Here is a 15,442-nt window from a genome sequence, read left to right as displayed (position 1 = left end):
GTGGCTACTCAGAAGTTACTGTTACCAGAGGCTGGGATGAAAGCACACATCGGTGAGACAGAAAATTTACCACAGAAATGACTGAATAGAAACATGAAAGAAAGCACATTCAGCATCCAAGCCTAGATCTAATTGCAAAGAGGAACCATTCCATGAAATGCAATTAAACTTCGGAAGAGATCAAAGCATTCTTCCACACAGGAGGTGTAAGGGCAAAGAAATATTCCACTTACAATTAAGAAGCATTACCAAAATTTAGAGAAAAACCCAAAATATTTCTTAAGATTGAAACAAAAGGTAATATGATCATATGGGATAGGTTAGTTGTTATGATGGCACAAGCATAAAACATAAATAAATGCAATTAGCCTAAGATACTCTAGCTGGTAAAATAAATTAACTTGCATTGTAATTAAATGTCATCTAAAAGCATCTTTATAATAGTAGTTACCTCGTTTTATAATATTTCTGAAAATTAAATTTACAACACTGGGTAGAAACGATTCGTAATTCTCTATTGTGCTCAAATACAGACACAGTATTCACAGATGATTGTGCATTTGTAATGCTATTCTTTTGAATTGCTTGAAACATTTGAAAGGCAATAAACTTCACTACTTCATGCAAAGTAAAATGGAGGAACATGTCTTGTACGTAGATTATATATAGTAATGCCTTCCCCACTGAGAGTTTTCCTTGCCCCAAATCCTAGTTAATTTGAATTTGTCTTTTGTTTCCAGCTTTATTCTAATAGGAAAGAAAGCAAAAGTATAAAATTTGTTGTTGTTGTTGTCTGTTGCCATGGAAGTTTATGAGAGCTAACAGGCTAGGAGACCCAGCATCTGATTCTATCAGGATAAAAGGTCTGGGGCCTGTGTGTCAGAAGGGCAGATGGCTGGTGCCTTAGCCACAAGGTATCATGCATTCTACTAAAACCACACAACCTTAGATTGTGTATAAAGGAGTTCTGAAAAATATCTACTCAATTCTATCTCACAGATTAAAATCAGTTTCCCAAGGCTTTGTAGCAACCAAAGGACTTGTGTCTGGGGCCAGGTAAGTTCCCAAGGCAGGAGAAGATAGTGTGATGTCACTATTTATTTAGTGTGAGAAACTAGATTAAACAAACCTCTTAGCAGGCATTTATTTCCATTAGAGCACTTTCAGATATTTTGTTAAAAATCACAGGAAAAGAAGTTTCTGAAATGCTTCTAGCAAACATGAGATTCCAAATGAAAATAAGCTGAATCATTTACTATTATTTGATAAATAAAGATATATGAAAATTATTGATGTTAACTTTACACATTTTGCTATCTTTTGTGATGTACATTTGTAAGAATCTTAATAGATTAACATGAGCTTTCTTGTACTAGTTTTCATCTTCAACAAAGAATTTTGTTATTGTAAGGCTGGTGGGAAACAAAGTTTTCCTGATCAGGAAAACAAACTAATGTCATGATTTTCCAAGGGAAAGAATGGACTAATATTTCCAATTTAGAACTGGCATACACATCTAATAAAAATAAGCGCTCCAGGGATCCCTGGGTGGCGCAGCGGTTTGGCGCCTGCCTTTGGCCCAGGGTGCGATCCTGGAGACCTGGGATCGAGTCCCACGTCGGGCTCCCGGTGCATGGAGCCTGCTTCTCCCTCTGCCTGTGTCTCTGCCTCTCTCTCTCTCTCTCTCTCTCTCTCTCTCTGTGACTATCATAAATAAAAAATAAAAAATAAATAAAAAAATAAAAATAAGTGCTCCATATTTCAAACCACATTGCTTTTCTCTTTTAAAAAAATTTCTCGGGGATCCCTGGGTGACTAAGTGGTTTAGCACCTGCCTTCCATCCAGGGCGTGATCCTGGAGACCTGGGATCGAATCCCATGTCGGGCTCCCTGCATGGAGCCTGCTTCTCCCTCTGCCTGTGTCTCTGCCTCTCATTCTCTCTCTCTGCATCTCTCATGAATAAATAAATAAAATCTTTAAAAAAAATAAAAATAAAAAATAAAAAAATTTCTCAACAAGCAAGTTAGAACATTTTTATTCTAGCAAACTGATTACTTCTGCAAAAAGAAAGAAAGAAAGAAAGAAAGAAAAGAAAGAAAAAGCCTAGCAAATTAAGATTTTGAATTTTAGATTTTAATTCTCAGTAGAAGAGGGAGATTTAATTTGAAATTCCCTTGAACCTCTTTCCACTTTAACAGTAATGACTTGATATTTCTGTTTTTAAACTTTGTTATATTCTGTTTAAATCAGTTAAAAATTTTTTCACAAATTTAATTTAAAATAATTATAACTCAAATTATAGGAGGCACATGGTGACTGAAAGTAAAGTAAATGGCAACAGTATTTCATAGTGTTTACAGGAGCCATAGCTCTACACAAATGGAGATATTTTTTTTCTAATTCATTTTCCAAGCAGAAAGTGGCACTTCCATCTCTAAGATACATTCTTAGATTTAAAAAAAAGCAAGGTTTAGACTTTGATTATTGTGTACTCCCTTTTATTAAAGGGCTAGGATTAAGAACATATTTATATTTACTTTCCAATGCATAGACACAGACCCTGGAAAGATATCAATAGCAAACAGAGCATGAGACAGCAAGAAGAACACAGTCAGAGATTTCATGTTCAGAGGAACCCTTCTGAAGCTCACAGTAGAACAGTTGATGACTTTCCAAAAAAAAAAAAAAAATGCTGGAGGAGGGAGATGACCTTGCTTACTTAGAATGAATTTAGAGTAATGGTACATATTAGGTCTATGAACTCAGAACTAAGGAGATTGAAATACAAAAACAACACCCCAGCATGCTTGTAGGGCTTAGTCCTGTGCAACATATAGAGGGTTTGCCAAGAGAACTAGGAGAGTGCCTGGAGAAGTGGGGGATGGAGGGGTCCCTGCTGACACTTGGTTAGAGGGACTGAAGGTGATGGGATCCTATGTGGAATGGCTGCTTGCCAGTAAGCTTGAGTCCATAGAGATTCAAGCACATACAAGTCTCTTTCCAGACTTTCAGTTAAACCTTCCTGTTGTGAAATTCTCAGTTGGTGAATGCAATGTAATTAGGTATGTAATGTAATAGAAAAGGTATCATGATAGAAATGTGACAGGAACAATTGGCAACCACCCTCCCCCCTCATGGAGTAATAAATAGTAAACAGTAATAAACAGTAAATAGAATTTAAGAATCATGATTGCCGCAGTCTCAAAGATGACAGAGAAAGCAGCCATTACAAGGTACAGTAATTTTTGTTTTTCATGTTGGAAGCTCCTGTGTGCAGCAAGACAGAAACCAAATGATCCTCAGAAGATAATAGGGATCCGTTTTCTTGAGCTGTCTCAAGCCCAGGAAGCTGGCGGCAAGATCCGGTCCAGCAGCCTTCCCAGATCCCGGTAACCAGGGTGGTGACCCGAGCAAGCGCAGGCATGGGCGGGTGTCTTTGCCTTGGGAAGAGCAGAGGGGAAGTTGAGATCCAGGGGCCGGGGACGAGGAGTGGGGGCCGCAGGAGCGGAAATGGGGCTTTTTTTTTTTTTTTTGTAATGCAAAACCAATTTATTACCATGTACTACCATGAAGACTGGGATACTATTAAAAGTAAAGCAGTCTTCTGTCAAATAGAGATCCAGATTTTTAAGTAGCTGCTTTTGGGAACTCCTACGATGGAAGACTTGATGTGTTGCCTTCAGATGTTAAGCCTGATGCTTCACCAAACTGTTCCGAGATGCCTTCCTTCGAAGTCAGCCTTTCTAATTCCTTCTGCTTGCTATGCTGGTATTCCAGATATTTTATGTTCCTCTTCTGTTTACCCACGAACCTTTTCAGGAATTCTAAGAGATCAGTTTCATTCTTCTGAGAAGCCAAGTTCTGCAGGTCTTGCAGGAGCTTGTGTAACCCGTTTTCCAACTCCAGAGCCATCACTATAGCTTGCACATTCGTTCCCCAGTCTCTTTGTCAAGCCTCTTAACCACTGGAAGGCAGACTTTACTCTTAGGCTCCTTCATAGGGTGAAAGTTGCCCTATGGTTGGAGGTTCAACATTCAGAGTGAGAGGCGTGGAAAAGGCAATTCCTGCAGACCTGCCTAAGAATCTAATGGGGGTGAGCCAGGTTAGAAGAGGAGAAGCATTTGGATCTGACTTTGTGACTATTGTGTCTCTAAATGCTTTCCGTTGCCCCCTGGTGAGCAGGGTCAACATCTTAGTTATGAAATTGACTTACACCTATACAGCCTGGTCCTTTGTTTTTTTTTAGCATGGGACGAAGGCAAGGAAGCCAAGAGAAGATAGGTTTTTTTCCCATCCTCTCCCAACTAAATTTCAACACAGAAAGAGCATCCCCCTATTTATTGGATTATAACTTAAATTTTCATGTATCAATTGAGAGAAATGGAGGACAGGACTCCAGTAGTAAACCATTAACTGCGGAAAACACAAGACTCTCAAGGAGATTTAGATAAGAAAATGGTAGTATCAAGGGGAACTACCTTCTAAAGTGGAAGAGGGACTATAACTCTGGATTATTATGAAGAGTACTCAGCATTGCCAATATTATGAAGTAGCACCTTTGTAGAATGTGCAAACTTCACATGATTTAGTTATGTCTACATGAATTATATCCAATATAACTTTAAGGGTAAGAGAGCTGGTGCATCTGTGCTTTGGACTGAGTTGTGCCTCCCACCAAAATCAATATACTGAAGCCCTAATCCTAATGTGACTGTATTGTGTTTGGAGATAGGTCTTATAAGGAGGTAATAATGGTTAACAGAGGTCATAAGGGTGGAGCCCTCATCCATGATGGCTTTATAACAAGAAGAAGAAACCTCAGAGATTCTCTGTCTCTCTTTCTCTTCATGCACACAGACAAAAGGCCATTTGAAGACACAGTGAGAAGGTGGATATTTGCAAGTCAAGAAGAGAGCCCTCATAGGGAACTGAATCAGTCAGCCATTTGATCATGGACTTCTAGCCTCCAGAACTTTGAGAAAATAAATGTCTGCTGTTTAAGCCACCCGGTTCATGTATTTTGGATAGCAACCTATACAAAAGCACAATCTTCCCTAGAGAGCTGACTGCCATTTATCAAAAACTAATATGGTAAGAAACCACACCTGGATGCTTCCTGCCTACTCTGGATAGTTCCCATTCTACTGGTAACAAGCTTGAGAAACTGACCTCTTCCCCAATCTCTTTTCCGCTTTCCCTGCAAACAGTGTTAATCTAGTATTTCTTAGTAATGTCTAATTCTGGTTAAGATTATTTTTGTTGCAAGAAACAAAAACTCACTCTAACTTTGAAAATTCCTGTTAACTTCTCTTGTGCTTACTGTTACAACGCTTCTTGGATGCCATACTTATTTGACACATAGCATCTGGTATGCGGTATCATTATGAGCCCCTCTAGAGCATGGATGGTGTCTCTGGATATATCATTTCTTGAGGAGAAACTAATAGAGGTAAGCCCAACATTCTGAACTTCTCTTTCCATTTAGGGTATTTACTAAGTCTTCAGCTTTGTGGGGTAATATACTCAGAAGCTATTCAGAATGCAGCCCGTAAGAGATGGAGAAGCAGAGACAGCAGAGCTTTTAGAAATCTTATTGGATTGGAAGAGATAAATAAATATTGAAGTTTGGGCCTCCCAAAGTAACCAGGGTTGAGAGGCCAAGATTCCACAAAGAAAGAAAACACAAGGAATCTTGTGAGTCTAACACTATGCTGCAGTTCTCACTTTGAGACATTAGCCAATATTAAGCTGTGCAGAAAGAAGCTAAATATCTCAAGAGCTTTTGGCAATCTCATAGTTATGAAGACATGAAAATTAAAGATGCATCAAGAAGAATGTAGTCTGGTAAATATCCTGGGCTCTTAATGAGCTTCCTGAAGAGAAACCTTAAACTGAGGGAGAACCAGAGATAGGGCTTTACCAAGTTCTAAACTCATCCTTAAATCTGTTATTGGATTGAGAGAACATATTATTGAAACATACCAGCACCTCTTGAGATTGAAGATATCATTCAGGTCCTTTACAGTTTTCCACACCAATCATCTGACATTCAAATCAAAATTAGGAAACCCACAGAAGGGCAGCCTGGGTGGCTCAGTGGCTTAGCGCTGCCTTCAGTCCAGGGCATGATCCTGGAGACCTGGTATGGAATCTCATGTCAGGCTCCCTACATGGGAGGGACTATATCTATCACCTGCTTCTCCCTCTGCCTGTGTCTCTGCCTCTCTCTCTCTCTCTCTCTCTCTCTCTCTCTGTCTCTCATGTATAAATAAATAAAATCTTAAGAAAGAAAAAAGGAAACCCACAGGAAACAGAACATAAAGAAAAATCAGAAAATAGAAACATACCAATAGGTGATTCTGGATTACAGCTATCAAACAATGAGTTTAACTGTATTAGCATATGCAACAACATAGATAAGATCACATATATTTGTCAGAGAATTGGAATCTATAAAAAAAATTTAGAACTGGAAAGTAATAACTAAAATTAAGAAATACAGAGTATACGTTATTTTTGTCTCACTTCCTTCACTAATCTATGTTGTTCTATATATCAATAGTTTATTACACTTTGAGGGGTGCCAGGATGGCTCAGTTGGATAAACACTCAACTCTTGGTTGTGGCTCAGGCCATGATCTCAGGGTCCTGAGATTAAGCCCTGTGTCAGGCTCCACACTCAGTGTGGAGTATGCTTGAGATTCTCTCTTCTACTCCCTGCCCCTCCTGCTTGTGTGTTCTCTTACTAAAATAAATAAATAAGTTTAAAAAATTAAAAAAAAATTAAAAAATAGTTTATTGCATTTTTACTGCTGAGTCAGATTCTGTTGCATGGATATACTACCATTTGTTTATGCATTCGTTTGTTCAAGGATATTTACATTATTTCCATTTTAGGGCTATTACAAAAAGGCTACTGTGGGCATTCATGTTCAAGTTTCTATAAGGATTTATGTACTTTTTTCTTGGATAAAATACCAAGAAATATAATGGCTAGATCATTTGGGAGGTGGAAGAATCAACATTTTAATACTATGGGGTGTTCCACCCATAAATAATGTATCTCCATATATTAAGGTTTTTAAATTTTTTTTCTTATCAATGTTTTGTCATTTACATGTAGATTTTACTTTTGCATCTTCTACTGGTGTTAATACTTATTTTAGGGATGCCTGAGTGGCTCAGTTGGTTACGCATCTGCCTTCGGCCCAGGTCATGATCCCAGGGTCCTGGGATCATATCTCACATCAGGGAGTCTGCTCCTCCCTCTGTCTTTCATGCCTGCTCATGCACCTTATCTCTCTCTCTGTCTCTCTCACGTAAATAAATAAATCATTTAAAAAGTATACTTATTTCATATTTCTGTCCTTGTCAATATTTTTTAATTTCATTTTTCAATTCTTCTTTACTAAGAAATAGAAATATGACCGATTTTTGTATACTGATTTTATATCTATCACCTTATTAAACATATTTATTAGTCCTATTTTGGTAGATTCCATCAGATTTTCTATGTAAATATGATACCACATGTGAGTAAAGAGAATATTACTTATTTCTTTTCAATCTGGATACTATTCATTTCTTTTTCTTACCTTAATGCATTGCTAGAAATTATAGTATAAAGGTGAATAGATTTAGTGATAGCTGACATACTTGTTTTTGGTCTTAGGGGAAATTATTTAGTTTTTTACCATTAAGTGTGCTGCTGCTACCTATACGTTTTAGATAGAAGCAATTTATTAGATCGAGGAAGTTCCATTTTATCCTTAGTTTTTTGACAGATTTTATTGGTCATAGATGTTAGATTTTGTACAATGCTTTTATGATATTTATTTATTTATTTATTTATTTATTTATTCATGAAAGACACAGAGAGAGAGGCAGAGACACAGGCAGAGGAAGAAGTAGGCTCCCCGCGGAAACCTGATGCGGGACTTGATTCCAGGACCCTGGGATCACGGCCTGAGCCAAAGGCATTTGCCAGGTGCCCCACATTCATTGATTTTTAAATGTTAAGCGAAACTTACATTCTTAAAATTAGCTCCACGTGATTATGATATTATTTCTTTTACATATTGTTGGATTAAATTTGCTAAAATTTTGCTCAGAATTTTTGTATGTATGCTCATGAGAGATATTGGTCTATACTGTTCATTTCTTGTAATGTCTTGTTATGATCTTCGTTATTAAGGTAATGTTGGCCTCATAGAATTAATGAATTAGTTAAAAACCACTTTTCAGTTTTCTGAAAGAGCTTTTATAGAACTGGTGTGAGGGCAGCCCGGACAGCTCAACAGTTTAGCACCCCTTCAGCCCAGGGCGTGATCCTGGGGTCCTGGGATCGAGTCCCACATCAGGCTTCCTGCATGGAGCCTGCTTCTCCCTCTGCCTGTGTCGCTGCCTCTCTCTATGTCTCTCTCTGTCTCTCATAAATAAATAAAATCTTTTAAAAAAATAGAACTGGTATGTGTTTTTCCCTTGAATATTTGGTAGAAATCACCAGTAAAGCCATGTGGACCTGGAGCTTTCTTTGTGGGAAAAATTTTCACCTAAAATTTTCCTTTCTCTAGTATAATTTTTCTAATCAGCTGAGGGGGACACTTGACAGGATGATCACTGGGTGTTATACTATATGTTGGCAAATCGAACTTCAATAAAAAATATATATTAAAAAAAAGAGGTGGCAGAAGACATGGATAGACATTTTTCAAAGAAGACATCCAGTGGCTGACAGACATGAAAAGTTGCTCAACATCATTCATCATCAAGTAAATACTAATCAAAAGCATGATGAGATCCCACCTCAGAACTGTTAGAATGGCTAAAATTAATAACACAGGAAAGAACAGTTGTCGGTGAGGATGTGGAGGAGAAAGGGGAACCCTCTTACCCTGTTGGTGGGAATGCAAACTGGTGCAGCCACTGTGCAAAGCAGTATGGAGGTTCCTCAAAAATTTACAGATAGATCTACCTCAAGACCCAACAATTGTACTACTAGGTATTTACTCAAAGGATACAAAAATACTGACTCAAACGGACACATGCACCCCATGTGTGTAGCAGCATTATCAACAATAGCCAAAATATGGAAAAAGCCCAAATGTCTATTGACTGATGAATAGATAAAGAAAATGTGACACATATACATATACCAAAACGTATATGTATATGGCCCCCGCACAATATATGTCAGCTATCAAAAAGAATGAAATCTTGCCATTTGTAATGACATAGATGGAACTACAGAATGTTATGCTACATGAAATAAGTCAGTCAGAGAAAGACAAAAACCATATGATTTCACTCATATGTGGAATTGGGGGTTGGGCTAAATGGGCGATGGGTATTAAGGAGGGCATTTGTGATGAGCACTAGGTGTTCTATTTCAGTGATGAATCACTTAATTCTTCTCCTGAAACCAATTTTACACTATATGTTAAATTACTAGAATTTAAATAGAAACCTGACACCAAATAATAATAATGTGCCCAAACCAGGGCAATTTTAACACTCTCCCTCCCTGAAAGGAACATTTTGCAATATCTATAGATACTTTTGGTTGTCACACCTAGGGTAAGGGTTAGTGCTGCAGACATCTAGTGAATACAGGACCAAGAATGCTGCTAATTATCCTACAATGTATAGGACAGCTCCCATAGGAAAAAATTAGCTGGCCCAAAATATCAGTAGCGCCAACTTTGAGAAATTTTGCTTTAATTGGCATGTGACTTTACAGGTTATATAAATTTGTTCTTGAGTGAGCTTTATTAGTTTGTATCTTTGAAGAAATATCCATTTCATGTACATTGTCAAATTTATTGGTATAAGACTGTTCATAACATTCTCTAATTTCCCTTTCAATATTTGTAAAATCTATGGTGATATCTACTCTATCATTCCTGATGTTGCTAGTTTGTTTTTCTCTGTTTTTGTTTTTTCTTTTTCCTGGTCAGTCTGTCTAGAGGCTTATTAAGTATCTCAGTCCTTTCAAAGAAGCATGGTTTGGTTTCACTGATTTCCTCTACTGATTTTCTATTCCACTAACTTCTACTCTGTTCACTATTCTTTTCTTCTGCTTGGTTGGAATTTACTGTGTTTTTTTCAAGTTTCTTAAGATGGAAACTGACATTTTTATGCAAGACTTTTCTTCTTCTGCAGTACAGATATCTATTGCTGTAAGTTTTTTTTCTTAGTATTACTTTAGAGACATTCCATAAATCCTAATATGTTATGTTGTCTTATCCATCAACTTAAAAATAATTTTTAATTTCACTGTAATTTTTTTTTTTACCCAGAGATTATTTAGAGGTCATGCTGTTTGGTTTCCAAATAATTGGGAGTGTTTTTTTTTATTATTTCTATAATTGGTTCTTAATTTCATTCCATTATGGTCATAAAACAATTTTTGCACTACTTAAACCCCTCTAACTTTTTTAAGACTAGTTTTCTGGCCTATAATATAATGCATCTTGGTAAAATTTATTTTTTTTTAAAATTTTTATTTATTATTTATTATAGTCACAGAGAGAGAGAGAGAGAGAGAGAGAGAGAGAGAGGCAGAGACATAGGCAGAGGGAGAAGCAGACTCCATGCACCGGGAGCCCGACATGGGATTCGATCCTGGGTCTCCAGCCAAACCGCTGCGCCACCCAGGGATCCCGCATCTTGGTAAATTTTAATGAGCACTTGAAAATAATGTTATTTTGCAGTGGTTGATTGGAATGTTCAATAAATGTCAATTAGGTCAATATTGTTCAAACTTTTCATATAAATATTATATCAACTAGTCTATCAATTGTTCAAAACAGTTACTGAGAGAGGGTTATTGAAAGCTTTAATTGTGGGGCCCCTGGGTGGCTCAGCGTTTGAGCATCTGTCTTTGGCTCATGTCGTGATCCCAGAGTCCTGGGATCAAGTTCTGCATTGGGCTCCCCGCGCGAGGAGCCTGCTTCTCCCTCTGCCTGTGCCTCTGCCTCTCCCTGAGTCTCTCATGAATAAATAAATACAATCTTTAAAAAAGAAAGCTTTAATTGTGAATCTATTTATTGTTGTAGTACTTTAGTTTTTATTTTATGTATTATGATGCTCAGCAGTTAAACATTAAGATCATATGTCCTTTTGATAAATTAATCCCTTTGTTATATAAAATGGCCTTCTTTATCCCCAGTCATAGTCTTTGCTCTGAATACTTCATCTACATTATCTCATATTAATATAGCTAGTTCAGCCTCTGTTTGATAGTGTTAGCCAGGATTAACTAGGTTCATATTTTTTAATTTTTTTAAAGGTGTTATTTATTTATTTGAGAGAGAGAGAGAGCATAAGTAGTGGGGAGGGGCAGAGGGAGAGAGAGAAGCAGACTCCTCACTGTGCTCAGAGTGCCATTTGGAACTTGATTCCAGGACCCTGGGATCATGACCTGAGCCAAAGGAAGACGCTTCACTGACAGCCACCCAGGCACCCTTCTGTCTTTTCATTTTAACCTATTTATGTCTCTATAAGCAAACTGAGTTTCTTGTTCATAACATATAATTGGCTCTTGCTTTGTTATCTTGACAATATCTGCCTTATAATTAAATATTAAATAGTTTACATTTAATGCAATTATTGACAGGGTTATGCTTAAAGCTCTTATTTTGCTATTTTTTCTGTCCTTTTTCCTTTTATACTGAACTATCTTTAATTGAGCTATTTTTATTTCTCAGTTTTATCTCCTTTACTGGCTCATTAGCTATAAATTTTTGTTTTAATATTTGCTTTACAAACAATACTATACATTTTTAACTAATCGCAGCCTATCTTCAGGTGGTATATCTCTTCACACATGCAGAATAAGAACCTTACAATAATATACCTATATTTTGCCACTCCCAGCCTTTATATTATTTTTCTCATGTATTCTACTTATTTACAGGTTATGAACCTGAAACACATTGTGATTTTTTTATTTGTTTAAATGGTCAATGATCTTTTTAAAGATTTAAAAAATACAAAAATATGATATATTTAGCCCCATAGTTACCATTTCTGGTGTTCATCATTTCTTGTATAGATTCATATTCCTACTTTATTTAATTTTCCTCTTTCCGGAGTTCTTAATTTATGAGATAGGTCTGCTGCTGGTGCTTTTCTTCACCTTGGCATGTTTGAAAAAGTCCTTCCTTTGCTTTTGAAAAATATTCTTCCTGGATATAGAATTCTAGGCACTGCCTTCTCTCTTAAATTATTTCTGATGAGAACCGATATTGTCATTATGTTTCTTCTTCTATGTAATGAGACTTATCTCCTCTGATTTTCTCTTTATTACTGATTTTGGATAATTTGATTATTATGTGCCCTGGTGTAGTTTTCTTCATGTTTCTTGTGACTGGGGTTCATTGAACTTCTTGGATCTCTGAGTTTATAATTTTATTTAAGTTTCAGAAGTTTTCATCCATCATTTCAAATATATTTTTCTGGCCCCCTCCTCCTCCCAACCCTCCTGACACAGTTATCTTTTGGGGACTTCAGTTATACATATAGTAGGTTGCTTTAAGTTGTCCCATAATCTACTGATATTAACTTATTTTTAAAAATTCTTTCGCCTCTCTTTGATTTATTTTGAGTAGTTTTTCCTGCTATGTCTTCAAGTTCACTAATCCTTTTATCTGTGATATGTAATATGCCCTTAGTTATATGCAGTGTATTTGGGTCTTTTTAATATCTTTCATGTGTCTATTTTGTTTTAAGAAGCACTTTATTGAGGTTTAATTTACACACAGTAAGGTCCACCTGTCTCAAGTGTACAATTCAATCTTTTTTAGTACAAGTTATTGTGTGGCATATGTTTTTATTTTTATTGGTTAGATACCTTGGATTGGAATTGCTGTTATAAGGTAATTCTGTACTTCACATTTTAAGAAACTACCAAATGAATTTTCAAAGTAGTTGTGCCATTGTACATTTCAACCAGCAGTTTATACAGCTTTCATTTTCTCTGTGTATTCATCAACATTTGTTGTTGTTGTTGTTTTTATTGTAGCCATTCTTGTGAATGTTAAATAGTATCACAGGTTTTAACTTGCTCTTCCCTAATGACTAATGATGCTGGGAATTTTAACATTGGCTTTTTGTATATCTTTGGTGAAACATCTATTTAAATCTTTTGCTCATTTTTTATTGGGTTATTTGCCTTTTTATTGAGTTGTAAGAATTCTTTATATATTCTGGATATAAGCAAGCTTCTTATTGGATATATCAGTTGAAATATATTCTTCTGGGCCGCCCTGGTGGCTCAGCGCCACCTTCAGTCCAGGGCGTGATCCTGGAGACCCGGGATTGAGTCCCACGTTGGGCTCCCTGCATGGAGCCTGCTTCTACCTCTGCCTGTGTCTCTGCCTCTCTCTGTGTGTGTCTCTCATGAATAAATAAATAAAATCTTTAAAAAATATATACATATTCTTTAAATCTTTGGTTCGTCTTTTCATTTTCATGATGGTATCTTTTGAAGTGACAAAGTTTTAAATTGTGATGACAACCAGTTTCTTCAATGTTCTCCTCCATTGCTATGCATTTGGTGTTCTATTTTAGAAATCTTTGCCTAACTAAAGTCATGAAGATTTACTCTTTCTTTTCTCTTAAGAGTTTCATAGGTTTAGTTCTATGACACATTTTCAGCTGTCATTTATTTGTGTTTTGTCTACTTCATTTTGGAATAAGTCCTTGTCTGTCAATTTTGACATCTGTAAAAGTTCTAGGTCTGTTTCCATTAGTTCATTTTTTCTTCTCATTATGAAGTTATATTATCCTGATTTTATGCATGCCTGGCAGTCTTTAGATGCTAGACATTGTGAATGTTACTTTATTGCATGCTAGATATTTTTGTATTCTTATAAATATTGGTGACTTTCATTCTTACAGTAAAATAACGTAATTTTTTATTCCTTTCAGAGTGTACATAAAATAATGGTGTAATATACAATTGATTAAATTTTAGATTTAATGAAACATAATAGGTACTTGCTGTGTCAATTAATAGGGTTATCTATCATTCATATATATATATATATTACATATCCACACAAAAATACATGTTTCATATGTATATGTACATATGTATATATGTCTGAGCTACATTTCTGAATAATAAAGTACTAGAATTGAGAAACAGAAAATCTTTTTTTTTTTTTTTTTTTTAGAAACAGAAAATCTTGAAGGATAGATGTTTCTTTCCTACCAGAAAATGATATAGCAGTATGATATCTGGCTGGATCAAGGAACTCTAACTTTCAATGTTAAATTGTTACTGCAATATAAAACTTACAAATATTCACCAAAGCATCTTCTAAAAATGAATGTCTAGAAAGGAAAAGGAAGTGATTTTGACATTTAGTGGACATGAAGTAGAGGAAAAAACATGAACATGTCAGAGAACATGGCAATGAGATCTAGAATTCAGTAGAAACAAGAACATATGAAGTGAAATTGCCATAACAACTTAAGTTCTTAAAATTTCTGTGATCTTGGGAAAGTCATTGAATATACAGAGCCAGGTTCATATAATCTCTGATGAACAGAATGACATCAGATACTTATTTAATACATACATTTTTGTGCACCTATTATAAGCAAGTTACTATTATATTATTTTAGATGATGAAAAAAACACAAATGACATTACACCAGATCTCAAATCAGTATATTTGTATATGTATATATATTGTATATATAAACATATATAAATAGTCATATTAAAATATAGGTATTGAGAGCATTATCATAAAAACATATAGAGAAAGCTACAATGATCTAAAAAGATAAAACTTTGAATCCAAAATAAGTAAGAGTTATCAATGTGCGATTCAAAAAGAGAACTCACTACTAAGTGTAAAACCTTCCTATCAATCAAAGGCATACAAATTAAAACAGTATATTACCATTTTATTCTCGGCCAACTTGATCAAACACAATCTCTAAATATAACAAGTCTATGAAAGAACTGGTATTCCTATATACAGCTAAAAGCATTCTAAAATTATTTAATACTTTTGAAAAGAAAAATAATAATGACCACTATTTATTAAGCTTTGCTTTGTGCCATTTTAACATATTATTCTTAACCTTCCCAAAATGCTGCATAGTAGGTGGTATTCAATTACACAATGAGAAACTGAGTCTACAAGAGACTTTATATTCTTTCAATTACATTATTAATGTTCACAATTTTGAGCCAGTAAATTTCCCTTCTGAGAATTCGTTTTAAAAATAATCTAAATATGGGATCCCTGGGTGGCGCAGCGGTTTAGCGCCTGCCTTTGGCCCAGGGCGCGATCCTGGAGACCCGGGATCGAATCCCACATCGGGCTCCCGGTGCATGGAGCCTGCTTCTCCCTCTGCCTTTGTCTCTGGCGCTCTCTCTCTCTCTCTGTCTCTCAGTCTTTCATGAATAAATAAATAAAT

This window comes from Canis lupus, chromosome 30 (genome assembly GCF_011100685.1).
Source record: "Canis lupus familiaris isolate Mischka breed German Shepherd chromosome 30, alternate assembly UU_Cfam_GSD_1.0, whole genome shotgun sequence".
Lineage (NCBI taxonomy): Eukaryota > Metazoa > Chordata > Mammalia > Carnivora > Canidae > Canis > Canis lupus.
This window is presented reverse-complemented; position numbering follows the sequence as displayed.